We start from the raw sequence: 15,000 nt of genomic DNA on the forward strand, positions 1-15,000 counted from the left end.
TTAGGGTTGGGGTTGGTGTTAGGGTTTGGGTTCGGGTTAGGGTTAGGGTTTGGCTTAGGGTTAGGGTTAGTGTTGGGGTTAGGGTTAGGGTTGGGGTTTGGGTTAGGGGTAGGGTTGGGGTTAGGTTTAGGGTTAGGGTTGGGGTTAGGGATAGGGGTAGGGTTGGGATTGGGGTCGGGGTCAGGGTCGGGGTTAGGGTTAGCGTTAGCGTTAGGGTTGGGGTTGGAGTTAGGGGTTGGGGTTGGGGTTAGGGTTAGGGTTGGGGTTGGGGTTAGGGTTGGGGTGAGGGTGAGGGTTGGGGTTGGGGTTGGGGTTAGGGTCAGGGTCAGGGTCAGGGTCAGGGTCAGGGTTAGGGTTGGGGTTGGGGTTGGGGTTAGTGTTAGGGTTGGTGGTAGGGTTAGGTTTAGGTTTCAGGTTCATGTTCGGGTTGGGGTTGGGGTTTGGGTTTGGGTTTGGGTTCGTTTTCAGTTTCGGATTCGTTTTAGGGTTTATTTTATTTTATTCATTACATTTATATACCGCCTTCATTCCTCTTGCAAGGAACCCAAGGTGGCTTACATTATCCTCCTCCTCTCCGTTTTATCGTCACAACAACCACCCTGTGAGGTAGGTTGGGCTGAGAGTCTGTGACTGGCCCAAAGTCACCCAGTGAGCTTCCATGGCCAAGTGGGGACTAGAACCAGGATCTCCCAGCTCCCAGTCTGTCACTCTCACCACTACACTACACTGGCTCTCAGTATAAACCTAAACTTGGGGTTGGGGTTGGGTTGGGTTTGGTGTTGGTGTTGGGCTTAGGGTTAGGTTTATGGTTCGTGTTCGTATTCAGTTTAGGGTTCGGGTTCGGGTTAGGATTATTTTTGGGGTTAGTGTTAGGGTTGCGGTTGAGGTTAGGGTTAGGGTTAGGGAAGGGTAAGGGTTAGGGTTGGTGTTTGGGATGGTGTTGGTTTGAGGTTGGGGTTGGTGTTAGGGTTCGGGTTTGGGTTAGGGTTAGGGTTGGTGGTGGGGTTGGGTTGGGGTTGGGTTGGGGTTGGGTTGGGGTTGGGTTGGAGTTGGGGTTGAGGTTAGGGTTAGGGTTAGGGTTAGGCTAAGGGTTAGGTTTGGGGTTGGCGTTAGGGTTAGGGTTAGCATTAATTTTAGGGTAAGGGTTAGGCTTAGGGTTAGGGTTCGGTTTAGGGTTCGGGTTCGGGTTACGGTTAGGGTTAGGTTTAGTGTTAGGGTTAGGGTTGGTGTTAGGGTTAGGGTTAGGGGTAGGGGTAGGTTTAGGGTTGGGGTTGGGGTTAGGGTTAGGGTTAGTGTTAGGGATAGGGTTGGGATTGGGGTCGGGATCAGGGTTAGGGTTAGGGTTGGGGTTGGGGTTGGGGTTAGGGTCAGGGTCAGGGTCAGGGTTAGGGTTGGGGTTGGGGTTGGGGTTGGGGTTAGGGTTAGGGTTGGTGTTAGGGTTAGGTTTAGGTTTCAGGTTCATGTTCGGGTTGGGGTTGGGGTTTGGGTTTGGGTTCGTTTTCAGTTTCGGATTCGTTTTAGGGTTTATTTATTTTATTTTATTTTATTTATTACATTTATATACCGCCTTCATTCCTCTTGCAAGGAACCCAAGGCGGCTTACATTATCCCCCTCTCCGTTTTATTGTCACAACAACCACCCTGTGAGGTAGGTTGGGCTGAGAGTCTGTGACTGGCCCAAAGTCACCCAGTGAGCTTCCATGGCCAAGTGGGGACTAGAACCAGGATCTCCCAGCTCCCAGTCTGTCACTCTCACCACTACACTACACTGGCTCTCAGTATAAACCTAAACTTGGGGTTGGGGTTGGGTTGGGGTTGGTGTTGGTGTTGGGCTTAGGGTTAGGTTTATGGTTCGTGTTCGTATTCAGTTTAGGGTTAGGGTTAGGGTTCGGGTTCGGGTTAGGATTATTTTTGGGGTTAGTGTTAGGGTTGCGGTTGAGGTTAGGGGTAGGGTTAGGGAAGGGTAAGGGTTAGGGTTGGTGTTTGGGATGGCGTTGGTTTGAGGTTGGTGTTGGTGTTAGGGTTCGGGTTCGGGTTGGTGGTGGGGTTGGGTTGGGGTTGGGTTGGGGTTGGGTTGGAGTTGGGGTTGAGGTTAGGGTTAGGGTTAGGCTAAGGGTTAGGTTTGGGGTTGGCGTTAGGGTTAGGGTTAGCATTAATTTTAGGGTTAGGGTTAGGCTTAGGGTTAGGGTTCGGGTTCGGTTTAGGGTTCGGGTTCGGGTTACGGTTAGGGTTAGGTTTAGTGTTAGGGTTAGGGTTGGTGTTAGGGTTAGGGGTAGGGGTAGGGTTAGGTTTAGGGTTGGGGTTGGGGTTAGGGAAACGGTTAGGGTTAGTGTTAGGGATAGGGTTGGGATTGGGGTCGGGATCAGGCTTAGGGTTGGGGTTGGGGTTAGGGTTAGGGTTGGGGTTGGGGTTGGGGTGAGGGTGAGGGTGAGGGTTGGGGTTGGGGTTGGGGTTAGGGTCAGGGTCAGGGTTAGGGTTGGGCTTAGGATTCGGGTTAGGGTTAGGGTTGGGGTTAGGGTTAGGTTTAAGTTGGGGTTGGGGTTAGGGTTACAGGTAGGGGTAGGGTTGGGGTTGGGGTTGGGGGTGGGGTTAGGGTTGGGGTTGGGGTTGGGGTTAGGGATAGGGTTGGGATTGGGGTCGGGGTCGGGGTCAGGGTCGGGTTCGGGGTTAGCGATAGGGTTGGGGTTGGAGTTAGGGGTTGGGGTTGGGGTTGGGTTTAGGGTCAGGGTCAGGGTTAGGGTTAGGATTGGGGTTGGGGTTGGGGTTGGGGTTAGGGTTAGGGTTGGTGTTAGGGTTAGGTTTAGGTTTCAGGTTCATGTTTGGGTTTTGGTTTGGGTTTGGGTTTCGGTTCGTTTTCAGTTTCGGATTCGTTTTAGGGTTTATTTATTTTAATTTAATTTATTACATTTATATACCGCCTTCATTCCTCTTGCAATGAACCAAAGGTGGCTTACATTATCCTCCTCCTCTCCGTTTTATCGTCACAACAACCACCCTGTGAGGTAGGTTGGGCTGAGAGTCTGTGACTGGCCCAAAGTCACCCAGTGAGCTTCCATGGCCAAGTGGGGACTAGAACCAGGATCTCCCAGCTCCCAGTCTGTCACTCTCACCACTACACTACACTGGCTCTCAGTATAAACCTAAACTTGGGGTTGGGGTTGGGTTGGGTTTTGTGTTGGGCTTAGGGTTAGGTTTATGGTTCGTGTTCGTATTCAGTTTAGGGTTAGGGTTCGGGTTCGGGTTAGGATTATTTTTGGGGTTAGTGTTAGGGTTGCGGTTGAGGTTAGGGTTAGGGAAGGGTAAGGGTTAGGGTTGGTGTTTGGGATGGTGTTGGTTTGAGGTTGGGGTTGGTGTTAGGGTTCGGGTTTGGGTTCGGGTTCGGGTTGGTGGTGGGGTTGGGTTGGGGTTGGGTTGGGGTTGGGTTGGAGTTGGGGTTGAGGTTGAGGTTAGGGTTAGGGTTAGGCTAAGGGTTAGGTTTGGGGCTGGCGTTAGTGTTAGGGTTAGCATTAATTTTAGGGTTAGGCTTAGGGTTCGGGTTCGGTTTAGGGTTCCGGTTCGGGTTACGGTTAGGGTTAGGTTTAGTGTTAGAGTTAGGGTTGGTGTTAGGGTTAGGGGTAGGGTTAGGTTTAGGGTTGGGATTGGGGTTAGGGTTAGTGTTAGGGATAGGGTTGGGATTGGGGTCGGGGTCAGGGTTAGGGTTAGGGTTAGGGTTGGGGTTGGGGTTGGGGTTGGGGTTAGGTTTAGTGTTGGGGTTGGGGTTGGGGTTGGGGTTAGGGTGAGGGTGAGGGTTGGGGTTGGGGTTGGGGTTGGGGTTGGGGTTAGGGTTAGGGTTAGGGTCAGGGTCAGGGTCAGGGTTAGGGTTAGGCTTAGCATTGGGGTTAGGGTTAGTGTTGGGGTTAGGGTTAGGCTTGGGGTTAGGGTTGGGGTTTGGGTTAGGGGTAGGGTTGGGGTTAGGTTTAGGGTTAGGGTTGGGGTTGGGGTTAGGGATAGGGTTGGGATTGGGGTCGGGGTCAGGGTCGGGGTTAGGGTTAGCGTTAGGGTTGGGGTTGGAGTTAGGGGTTGGGGTTAGGGTTGGGGTTGGGGTTAGGGTTGGGGTGAGGGTGAGGGTTGGAGTTGGGGTTGGGGTTGGGGTTGGGGTTAGGGTCAGGGTCAGGGTCAGGGTCAGGGTTAGGGTTGGGGTTGGGGTTGGGTTTGGGGTTAGGGTTAGGGTTGGTGTTAGGGTTAGGTTTAGGTTTCAGGTTCATGTTCGGGTTGGGGTTGGGGTTTGGGTTTCGGTTCGTTTTCAGTTTCGGATTCGTTTTATGGTTTATTTATTTTATTTTATTTATTACATTTATATACCGCCTTCATTCCTCTTGCAAGAAACCCAAGGCGGCTTACATTATCCTCCTCTCCGTTTTATCGTCACAACAACCACCCTGTGAGGTAGGTTGGGCTGAGAGTCTGTGACTGGCCCAAAGTCACCCAGTGAGCTTCCATGGCCAAGTGGGGACTAGAACCAGGATCTCCCAGCTCCCAGTCTGTCACTCTCACCACTACACTACACTGGCTCTCAGTATAAACCTAAACTTGGGGTTGGGGTTGGGTTGGGTTTGGTGTTGGTGTTGGGCTTAGGGTTAGGTTTATGGTTCGTGTTCGTATGCAGTTCAGGGTTAGGGTTTGGGTTCGGGTTCGGGTTCGGGTTCGGGTTAGGATTATTTTTGGGGTTAGTGTTAGGGTTGCGGTTGAGGTTAGGGTTAGGGTTAGGGAAGGGTAAGGGTTAGGGTTGGTGTTCGGGATGGTGTTGGTTTGCGGTTGGGGTTGGTGTTAGGGTTCGGGTTTGGGTTCGGGTTCGGGTTGGTGGTGGGGTTGGGTTGGGGTTGGGTTGGGGTTGGTTTGAGGTTGGGGTTGGTATTAGGGTTCGGGTTTGGGTTCGGGTTCGGGTTGGGGTTGGGTTGGGGTTGGGGTTGGGGTTGGTGTTGGTTTGAGGTTGGGCTTGGTGTTAGGGATCGGGTTTGGGTTCGGGTTCGGGTTGGTGGTGGGGTTGGGTTGGTGTTGGGGTTGGTGTTGGTTTGAGGTTGGGGTTGGTGTTAGGGTTCGGGTTTGGGTTCGGGTTCGGGTTTGGGTTCGGGTTTGGGTTCGGGTTCGGGTTGAGGTTGGGTTGGGGTTGGGGTTGAGGTTAGGGTTAGGGTTAGGCTAAGGGTTAGTTTTGGGGTTGGCGTTAGGATTAGGGTTAGCATTAATTTTAGGGTTCAGGTTCAGGTTCGGGTTCGGGTTCGGGCTCGGGTTCGTTTTAGGGTTTGGGTTAGGGTTGGGGTTGGGGTTGGCTTAGGGTTAGGGTTAGGTTTCTGGTTTGGGTTCGGGTTCGGTTTAGGGTTAGGGTTCGGGTTAGGGTTAGGTTTAGTGTTGGGGTCAGTGTTTGGGTTGCGGTTGAGGTTAGGGTTAGGGTTAGGGTTAGGGAAAGGTTAGGTTTAGGGTTGGTGTTGGTGTTGTTTTGAGTTTGGGGTTGGGGTTAGGGTTCTGGTTTGGGTTTGGGTTCGGGTTCGGGTTGGCATTCGGGTTGGGGTGGGGTTGGGTTTGGGTTGAGGTGAGGGTTAGGGTTTGGCTTAGGTTTAGGTTTGGGGTTGGCGTTAGGGTTAGGGTTCGCGTTAAATTTAGGGTTCAGGTTCAGGTTCGGGTTCGGGTTCGTTTTAGAGTTAGGGTTGGGATTGGGGTTGGGGTTGGGGTTAGGGTTGGGGTTAGGGTTAGGGTTGGGGTTGGGGTTGGGGTTGGGGTTGGGGTGAGGGTGAGGGTTGGGGTTGGGGTTGGGGTTTGGGTTAGGGTTAGGGTTAGGGTTTGGCTTAGGGTTAGGGTTAGGGTTAGTGTTGGGGTTAGGGTTGGGGTTAGTGTTGGGGTTAGGTTTAGGGTTGGGGTTGGGGTTAGGGTCGGGGTTAGGGTTAGCGTTAGGGTTGGGGTTGGAGTTAGGGTTTGGGGTTGGGGTTAGGGTTGGGGTTGGGGTTGGGGTGAGGGTTGGGGTTGGGGTTGGGGTTGGGGTTAGGGTTGGGGTTGGGGTTGGGGTTGGGGTTAGGGTCAGGGTCAGGGTTAGGGTTAGGATTAGGGTTGGGGTTGGGGTTAGGGTTGGTGTTAGGGTTAGGGTTAGGTTTAGGTTTCAGGTTCATGTTCGGGTTGGGGTTGGGGTTTGGGTTTGGGTTCGTTTTCAGTTTCGGATTCGTTTTAGGGTTTATTTATTTTATTTAATTTATTACATTTATATCCCGCCTTTATTCCTCTTGCAAGGAACCCAAGGCGGCTTACATTATCCTCCTCCTCTCCGTTTTATCGTCACAACAACCACCCTGTGAGGTAGGTTGGGCTGAGAGTCTGTGACTGGCCCAAAGTCACCCAGTGAGCTTCCATGGCCAAGTGGGGACTAGAACCAGGATCTCCCAGCTCCCAGTCTGTCACTCTCACCACTACACTACACTGGCTCTCAGTATAAACCTAAACTTGGGGTTGGGGTTGGGTTGGTGTTGGTGTTGGTGTTGGGCTTAGGGTTAGCTTTATGGTTCGTGTTCGTATTCAGTTTAGGGTTAGGGTTCGGTTTCGGGTTCGGGTTAGGATTATTTTTGGGGTTAGTGTTAGGGTTGCGGTTGAGGTTAGGGTTAGGGTTAGGGAAGGGTAAGGGTTAGGGTTGGTGTTTGGGATGGTGTTGGTTTGAGGTTGGGGTTGGTGTTAGGGTTCGGGTTTGGGTTCGGGTTCGGGTTGGTGGTGGGGTTGGGTTGGGGTTGGGTTGGGGTTGGTTTGAGGTTGGTGTTGGTTTTAGGGTTCGGGTTTGGGTTCGGGTTCGGGTTGGGGTTGGGGTTGGGTTGGGGATGGGGTTGGTGTTGGGGTTGGGTTGGTGTTGGGGTTGGTGTTGGTTTGAGGTTGGGGTTGGTGTTAGGGTTCGGGTTTGGGTTCGGGTTCGGGTTCGGGTTTGGGTTCGGGTTCGGGTTGGGTTGGGGTTGGGGTTGAGGTTAGGGTTAGGGTTATGCTAAGGGTTAGTTTTGGGGTTGGCGTAAGGATTAGGGTTAGCATTAATTTTAGGGTTCAGGTTCAGGTTCGGGTTCGGGGTCGGGCTCGGGTTCGTTTTAGGGTTTGGGTTAGGGTTGGGGTTGGGGTTGGCTTAGGGTTAGGGTTAGGTTTCTGGTTTGGGTTCGGTTTAGGGTTAGGGTTCGGGTTAGGGTTAGGTTTAGTGTTGGGGTTAGTGTTTGGGTTGCGGTTGAGGTTAGGGTTAGGGTTAGGGTTAGGGAAGGGTTAGGTTTAGGGTTGGTGTTGGTGTTGGTTTGAGTTTGGGGTTGGGGTTAGGGTTCTGGTTTGGGTTTGGGTTCGGGTTCGGGTTGGCGTTCGGGTTGGGGTGGGGTTGGGTTTGGGTTGAGGTGAGGGTTAGGGTTTGGCTTAGGTTTAGGTTTGGGGTTGGCGTTAGGGTTAGGGTTCGCGTTAAATTTAGGGTTCAGGTTCAGGTTCGGGTTGGGGTTGGGGTTTGGGTTTGGGTTGGGGTTAGGGTTAGGGTTGGGGTTAGGGTTAGGGTTGGGGTTGGGGTTGGGGTTGGGGTTAGGGTTAGGGTTGGGGTTAGGGTTAGGGTTGGGGTTGGGGTTAGGGTTGGGGTTGGGGTGAGGGTGAGGGTTGGGGTTGGGGTTGGAGTTTGGGTTAGGGTTAGGGTTAGGGTTTGGCTCAGGGTTAGGGTTAGGGTTAGTGTTGGGGTTAGGGTTGGGGTTGGGGTTGGGGTTAGGTTTAGGGTTGGGGTTGGGGTTAGGGTCGGGGTTAGGGTTAGGGTTAGCGTTAGGGTTGGGGTTGGAGTTAGGGTTTGGGGTTGGGGTTAGGGTTGGGGTTGGGGTTGGGGTTGGGGTTAGGGTTGGTGTTAGGGTTAGGGTTAGGTTTAGGTTTCAGGTTCATGTTCGGGTTGGGGTTGGGGTTTGGGTTTGGGTTTGGGTTCGTTTTCAGTTTCGGATTCGTTTTAGGGTTTATTTATTTTATTTTATTTATTACATTTATATCCCGCCTTTATTCCTCTTGCAAGGAACCCAAGGCGGCTTACATTATCCTCCTCCTCTCCGTTTTATCGTCACAACAACAACCCTGTGAGGTAGGTTGGGCTGAGAGTCTGTGACTGGCCCAAAGTCACCCAGTGAGCTTCCACGGCCAAGTGGGGACTAGAACCAGGATCTCCCAGCTCCCAGTCTGTCACTCTCACCACTACACTACACTGGCTCTCAGTATAAACCTAAACTTGGGGTTGGGGTTGGGTTGGTGTTGGTGTTGGTGTTGGGCTTAGGGTTAGGTTTATGGTTCGTGTTCGTATTCAGTTTAGGGTTAGGGTTAGGGTTCGGGTTCGGGTTAGGATTATTTTTGTGGTTAGTGTTAGGCTTGCGGTTGAGGTTAGGGTTAGGGTTAGGGAAGGGTAAGGGTTAGGGTTGGTGTTTGGGATGGTGTTGGTTTGAGGTTGGTGTTGGTGTTAGGGTTCGGGTTCGGGTTTGGGTTCGGGTTGGGTTGGGGTTGGGTTGAGGTTGAGGTTGAGGTTAGGGTTAGGGTTAGGGTTAGGCTAAGGGTTAGGTTTGGGGTTGGCGTTAGGGTTAGGGTTAGCATTAATTTTAGGGTTAGGCTTAGGCTTAGGGTTAGGGTTCGGTTTAGGGTTCGGGTTCGGGTTAGGTTTAGTGTTAGGGTTAGGGTTGGTGTTAGGGTTAGGGGTAGGGTTAGGTTTAGGGTTGGGGTTGGGGTTAGGGTTAGGGTTAGTGTTAGGGATAGGGTTGGGATTGGGGTCGGGGTCAGGGTCAGGGTTAGGGTTAGGGTTAGGGTTGGGGTTGCGGTTAGGGTTAGGGTTGGGGTTGGGGTTGGGGTTGGGGTTGGGGTGAGGGTGAGGGTTGGGGTTGGGGTTGGGGTTAGGGTTAGGGTCAGGGTCAGGGTCAGGGTTAGGGTTGGGCTTAGGATTGGGGTTAGGGTTAGGGTTGGGGTTAGGGTTAGGTTTAAGTTGGGGTTGGGGTTAGGGTTACGGGTAGGGGTAGGGTTAGGGTTGGGGTTAGGGTTGGGGTTGGGGTTAGGTTTAGGGTTGGGTTTGGGGTTAGGGTTAGGTTTAGGGTTGGGGTTGGGGTTAGGGTTAGGGTTAGTGTTAGGGATAGGGTTGGGATTGGGGTCGGGGTCAGGGTCAGGGTTAGGGTTAGGGTTAGGGTTGGGTTTGCGGTTAGGGTTAGGGTTGGGGTTGGGGTTGGGGTGAGGGTGAGGGTTGGGGTTGGGGTTGGGGTTAGGGTTAGGGTCAGGGTCAGGGTCAGGGTTAGGGTTGGGCTTAGGATTGGGGTTAGGGTTAGGGTTGGGGTTAGGGTTAGGTTTAAGTTGGGGTTGGGGTTAGGGTTACGGGTAGGGGTAGGGTTAGGGTTGGGGTTAGGGTTGGGGTTGGGGTTAGGTTTAGGGTTGGGGTTGGGGTTAGGGTTAGGGTTAGGGTTGGGATTGGTATCGGGGTTAGGGTTGGGATTGGGGTTGGGGTTAGGTTTAGCGTTAGGGTTAGGGTTGGGGTTGGGGTTGGGGTTAGGGTGAGGGTGAGGGTTGGGGTTGGGGTTTGGGTTAGGGTTAGGGTCAGGGTCAGGGTTAGGGTTAGGCTTAGGATTGGGGTTAGGGTTAGGGTTAGGGTTAGGGTTGGGGTTGGGGTTAAGGTTAGGGTTGGGGTTGGGGTTAGGGTTAGTGTTAGGCATAGGGTTGGGATTCGGGTCGGGGTCAGGTTTAGGGTTAGGGTTGGGGTTAGGGTTAGTGTTGTTGGGGTTGGGGTTGGGGTTGGGGTGAGGGTGAGGGTGAGGGTTGGGGTTGGGGTTGGGGTTAGGGTCAGGGTCAGGGTCAGGGTCAGGGTTAGGCTTAGGATTGGGGTTAGGGTTGGGGATGCGGTTAGGTTTAGGGTTGGGGTTGGGGTTAGGGTTAGGGTTAGGGTTGGGGTTAGGGTTGGCGTTGGGGTTGGGGTTGGCGTTAGGGTTGGGTTTGGGTTCAGGTTCGGGTTCGGTGTAGGGTTAGGGTTCGCTTTAGGGTCAGGGTTAGGTTTGGGGGTATGGATAGGGTTGGGGTTGAGTTTCGGGTTTGTGTTAGGGTAAGGGTTGTGGTTGTGGTTAGGGAAACGGTTAGGGTTGGGGTCAGGTTTGGTGTTAGGGTTAGTGTTAGGGTTGGGGTTAGGGTTAGGTTTAGGGTTAGGTTTAGGGTTGGGGTTGGGGTTGGGGTTGGGGTTGGGGTGAGGGTGAGGGTTGGGGTTGGGGTTGGGGTTTGGGTTAGGGTTAGGGTTTGGCTTAGGGTTAGGGTTAGTGTTGGGGTTAGGGTTGGGGTTGGGGTTAGGTTTAGGGTTGGGGTTAGGGTCGGGGTTAGGGTTAGCGTTAGGGTTTGGGTTGGAGTTAGGGTTTGGGGTTGGGGTTAGGGTTGGGGTTGGGGTTGGGGTGAGGGTTGGGGTTGGGGTTGGGGTTGGGGTTAGGGTTGGGGTTGGGGTTGGGGTTGGGGTTGGGGTTAGGGTCAGGGTCAGGGTTAGGGTTAGGATTAGGGTTGGGGTTGGGGTTAGGGTTGGTGTTAGGGTTAGGGTTAGGTTTAGGTTTCAGGTTCATGTTCGGGTTGGGGTTGGGGTTGGGGTTTGGGTTTCGGTTCGTTTTCAGTTTCGGATTCGTTTTAGGGTTTATTTATTTTATTTAATTTATTACATTTATATCCCGCCTTTATTCCTCTTGCAAGGAACCCAAGGCGGCTTACATTATCCTCCTCCTCTCCGTTTTATCGTCACAACAACCACCCTGTGAGGTAGGTTGGGCTGAGAGTCTGTGACTGGCCCAAAGTCACCCAGTGAGCTTCCATGGCCAAGTGGGGACTAGAACCAGGATCTCCCAGCTCCCAGTCTGTCACTCTCACCACTACACTACACTGGCTCTCAGTATAAACCTAAACTTGGGGTTGGGGTTGGGTTGGTGTTGGTGTTGGTGTTGGGCTTAGGGTTAGGTTTATGGTTCGTGTTCGTATTCAGTTTAGGGTTAGGGTTCGGTTTCGGGTTCGGGTTAGGATTATTTTTGGGGTTAGTGTTAGGGTTGCGGTTGAGGTTAGGGTTAGGGAAGGGTAAGGGTTAGGGTTGGTGTTTGGGATGGTGTTGGTTTGAGGTTGGGGTTGGTGTTAGGGTTCGGGTTTGGGTTCGGGTTCGGGTTGGTGGTGGGGTTGGGTTGGGGTTGGGTTGGGGTTGGTTTGAGGTTGGGGTTGGTGTTAGGGTTCGGGTTTGGGTTCGGGTTGGGGTTGGGGTTGTGTTGGGGTTGGGGTTGGGTTGGGGTTGGGGTTGGGGTTGGTGTTGGGGTTGGTGTTGGGGTTGGTGTTGGTTTGAGGTTGGGGTTGGTGTTAGGGTTCGGGTTTGGGTTCGGGTTCGGGTTGGTGGTGGGGTTGGGTTGGTGTTGGGGTTGGTGTTGGTTTGAGGTTGGGGTTGGTGTTAGGGTTCGGGTTTGGGTTTGGGTTCGGGTTCGGGTTTGGGTTCGGGTTTGGGTTTGGGCTTGGGTTCGTTTTCAGTTTCGGATTCGTTTTAGGGTTTATTTATTTTATTTTATTTATTACATTTATATCCCGCCTTTATTCCTCTTGCAAGGAACCCAAGGCGGCTTACATTATCCTCCTCCTCTCCGTTTTATCGTCACAACAACCACCCTGTGAGGTAGGTTGGGCTGAGAGTCTGTGACTGGCCCAAAGTCACCCAGTGAGCTTCCATGGCCAAGTGGGGACTAGAACCAGGATCTCCCAGCTCCCAGTCTGTCACTCTCACCACTACACTACACTGGCTCTCAGTATAAACCTAAACTTGGGGTTGGGGTTGGGTTGGGTTTGGTGTTGGTGTTGGGCTTAGGGTTAGGTTTATGGTTCGTGTTCGTATGCAGTTCAGGGTTAGGGTTTGGGTTCGGGTTCGGGTTCGGGTTAGGATTATTTTTGGGGTTAGTGTTAGGGTTGCGGTTGAGGTTAGGGTTAGGGTTAGGGAAGGGTAAGGGTTAGGGTTGGTGTTTGGGATGGTGTTGGTTTGAGGTTGGTGTTGGTGTTAGGGTTCGGGTTTGGGTTCGGGTTGGGTTGGGGTTGGGTTGGGGTTGGGTTGGGGTTGAGGTTGAGGTTAGGGTTAGGGTTAGGCTAAGGGTTAGGTTTGGGGTTGGCGTTAGGGTTAGGGTTAGCATTAATTTTAGGGTTAGGCTTAGGCTTAGGCTTAGGGTTAGGGTTCGGTTTAGGGTTCGGGTTCGGGTTAGGGTTAGGTTTAGTGTTATGGTTAGGGTTGGTGTTAGGGTTAGGGGTAGGGTTAGGTTTAGGTTTGGGGTTGGGGTTAGGGTTAGGGTTAGTGTTAGGGATAGGGTTGGGATTGGGGTCGGGGTCAGGGTCAGGGTTAGGGTTAGGGTTAGGGTTAGGGTTGGGGTTGCGGTTAGGGTTAGGGTTGGGGTTGGGGTTGGGGTGAGGGTGAGGGTTGGGGTTGGGGTTGGGGTTAGGGTTAGGGTCAGGGTCAGGGTCAGGGTTAGGGTTGGGCTTAGGATTGGGGTTAGGGTTGGGGTTAGGGTTAGGTTTAAGTTGGGGTTGGGGTTAGGGTTACGGGTAGGGGTAGGGTTAGGGTTAGGGTTGGGGTTAGGGTTGGGGTTGGGGTTGGGGTTAGGTTTAGGGTTGGGGTTGGGGTTAGGGTTGGGGTTAGGGTTGGCGTTGGGGTTGGGGTTGGCGTTAGGGTTGGGTTTGGGTTCAGGTTCGGGTTCGGTGTAGGGTTAGGGTTCGCTTTAGGGTCAGGGTTAGGTTTGGGGGTATGGATAGGGTTGGGGTTGAGTTTCGGGTTTGTGTTAGGGTAAGGGTTGTGGTTGTGGTTAGGGAAACGGTTAGGGTTGGGGTCAGGTTTGGTGTTAGGGTTAGTGTTAGGGTTGGGGTTAGGGTTAGGGTTAGGTTTAGGGTTAGGTTTAGGGTTGGGGTTGGGGTTGGGGTTTGGGTTAGGGTTAGGGTTAGGGTTAGGGTTTGGCTTAGGGTTAGGGTTAGTGTTGGGGTTAGGGTTAGGGTTAGGTTTGGGGTTAGGGTTGGGGTTTGGGTTAGGGGTAGGGTTGGGGTTAGGTTTAGGGTTGGGGTTGGGGTTAGGGATAGGGTTGGGATTGGGGTCGGGGTCAGGGTCGGGGTTAGGGTTAGCGTTAGGGTTGGGGTTGGAGTTAGGGGTTGGGGTTGGGGTTAGGGTTGGGGTTGGGGTTGGGGTTGGGGTGAGGGTGAGGGTTAAGGTTGGGGTTGGGGTTGGGGTTAGGGTCAGGGTCAGGGTTAGGGTTAGGGTTAGGATTGGGGTTGGGGTTGGGGTTGGGGTTAGGGTTGGTGTTAGGGTTAGGTTTAGGTTTCAGGTTCATGTTCGGGTTGGGGTTGGGGTTTGGGTTTGGGTTTGGGTTCGTTTTCAGTTTCGGATTCGTTTTAGGGTTTATTTATTTTATTTTATTTTATTTATTACATTTATATACCGCCTTCATTCCTCTTGCAAGAAACCCAAGGCGGCTTACATTATCCTCCTCCTCTCCGTTTTATCGTCACAACAACAACCCTGTGAGGTAGGTTGGGCTGAGAGTCTGTGACTGGCCCAAAGTCACCCAGTGAGCTTCCATGGCCAAGTGGGGACTAGAACCAGGATCTCCCAGCTCCCAGTCTGTCACTCTCACCACTACACTACACTGGCTCTCAGTATAAACCTAAACTTGGGGTTGGGGTTGGGTTGGGTTTGGTGTTGGTGTTGGGCTTAGGGTTAGGTTTATGGTTCGTGTTCGTATTCAGTTTAGGGTTCGGGTTCGGGTTCGGGTTCGGGTTAGGATTATTTTTGGGGTTAGTGTTAGGGTTGCGGTTGAGGTTAGGGTTAGGGAAGGGTAAGGGTTAGGGTTGGTGTTTGGGATGGTGTTGGTTTGAGGTTGGTGTTGGTGTTAGGGTTCGGGTTTGGGTTCGGGTTCGGGTTGGTGGTGGGGTTGGGTTGGGGTTGGGTTGGGGTTGGGTTGGAGTTGGGGTTGAGGTTGAGGTTAGGGTTAGGCTAAGGGTTAGGTTTGGGGTTGGCGTTAGGGTTAGGGTTAGCATTAATTTTAGGGTTAGGCTTAGGCTTAGGGTTAGGGTTAGGGTTGGTGTTAGGGTTAGGGATAGGGTTAGGTTTATTGTTGGGGTTGGGGTTAGGGTTAGGGTTAGTGTTAGGGATAGGGTTGGGATTGGTATCGGGGTTAGGGTTGGGATTGGGGTTGGGGTTAGGTTTAGCGTTAGGGTTAGGGTTGGGGTTGGGGTTGGGGTTAGGGTGAGGGTGAGGGTTGGGGTTGGGGTTTGGGTTAGGGTTAGGGTCAGGGTCAGGGTTAGGGTTAGGCTTAGGATTGGGGTTAGGGTTAGGGTTAGGGTTAGGGTTAGGGTTGGGGTTGGGGTTAAGGTTAGGGTTGGGGTTGGGGTTAGGGTTAGTGTTAGGCATAGGGTTGGGATTCGGGTCGGGGTCAGGTTTAGGGTTAGGGTTGGGGTTAGGGTTAGTGTTGTTGGGGTTGGGGTTGGGGTTGGGGTGAGGGTGAGGGTGAGGGTTGGGGTTGGGGTTGGGGTTAGGGTCAGGGTCAGGGTCAGGGTCAGGGTTAGGCTTAGGATTGGGGTTAGGGTTGGGGATGCGGTTAGGTTTAGGGTTGGGGTTGGGGTTAGGGTTAGGGTTGGGGTTAGGGTTGGCGTTGGGGTTGGGGTTGGCGTTAGGGTTGGGTTTGGGTTCAGGTTCGGGTTCGGTGTAGGGTTAGGGTTCGCTTTAGGGTCAGGGTTAGGTTTGGGGGTATGGATAGGGTTGGGGTTGAGTTTCGGGTTTGTGTTAGGGTAAGGGTTGTGGTTGTGGTTAGGGAAACGGTTAGGGTTGGGGTCAGGTTTGGTGTTAGGGTTAGTGTTAGGGTTGGGGTTAGGGTTAGGGTTAGGTTTAGGGTTAGGTTTAGGGTTGGGGTTGGGGTTGGAGTTTGGGTTAGGGTTAGGGTTAGGGTTTGGCTTAGGGTTAGGGTTAGTGTTGGGGTTAGGGTTAGGGTTAGGGTTGGGGTTAGGGTTGGGGTT

This window comes from Heloderma suspectum, chromosome 13 (assembly GCF_057233095.1).
Source record: "Heloderma suspectum isolate Gila_16-S chromosome 13, 16-S_ref, whole genome shotgun sequence".
Taxonomy (NCBI): Eukaryota; Metazoa; Chordata; class Lepidosauria; order Squamata; family Helodermatidae; genus Heloderma; species Heloderma suspectum.